Raw genomic sequence first — 944 nt, forward strand, 5'->3', positions numbered from 1 at the left:
ATATGAATTATAGTTTAATTAATTAAAAAATAGACTAAATTAATAAATTTTGATAAACATATATATATTTGTTCAGCATTTAATTAATCATATTAAATATTATATACGCTATTATTAATTAATATTTTATATCATCAATCATTGACAAAAATTATTAAATGAATAATAAAAAATTATTAATTTATAATATTTAATTAATAAATTTTTTTAACAATAAATTTAAAAAATGACCAATAATTTTTTAAGGATTAATTTGATATTAACCCTTTCTACGTATGATTATTAGCTTAAAAATATTTTACATAATTAAATTATGCTAACAAAAATATTTGATCCCGTTACTGATAACTTAAAATAATTAAACACCTAAACCTCGTAGCTAGCAATCATAGTAACAATAGCTAGCTTATGAGGCTAACGTCTAGTGGCTGATCAAAGATATTCTGAATATGTAACATGGTCTGGTCTTGAAGATTATTAGGGAATCTTCGAGTGAGCTTCCACAGTTCCACTAATCATGTTTGTTCTCTTAAAGAAAAAACAAAAAAAAAACTTTTTTTTTCAGTATATGCCCATAATTAAATCGATAATTACGTGATAATGATACACAACTTTATTCACCTCTCTTTTCAAATGCCACTTACGTTTTCATTTTGGTCCCATCAATTTGTTAGCTTTTCTATATTTAATTAACAAATTGCTGCCGAAAGAACAAAATCTTAAAATTTTTCCTTGTTGAAAAATAATGCTATGCATGTTCATTGATGTACCTTTGATACTACCCTTCAGATACACTGCTTTTTAATTAGTGAACTGATGTTTATATATTTCTATTGTTTAATTTTATTCTCGTTTAGTCATTTATTGCATTAAATATAAAAGAAATTCTTAGGTTATTCAAGAACTGAAAAGAAAGAGAAAGTTAGTTTTAGCCTTTTAGGGTT

The sequence above is a fragment of the Arachis duranensis genome, chromosome 9 (genome assembly GCF_000817695.3).
Source record: "Arachis duranensis cultivar V14167 chromosome 9, aradu.V14167.gnm2.J7QH, whole genome shotgun sequence".
Taxonomy (NCBI): domain Eukaryota; kingdom Viridiplantae; phylum Streptophyta; class Magnoliopsida; order Fabales; family Fabaceae; genus Arachis; species Arachis duranensis.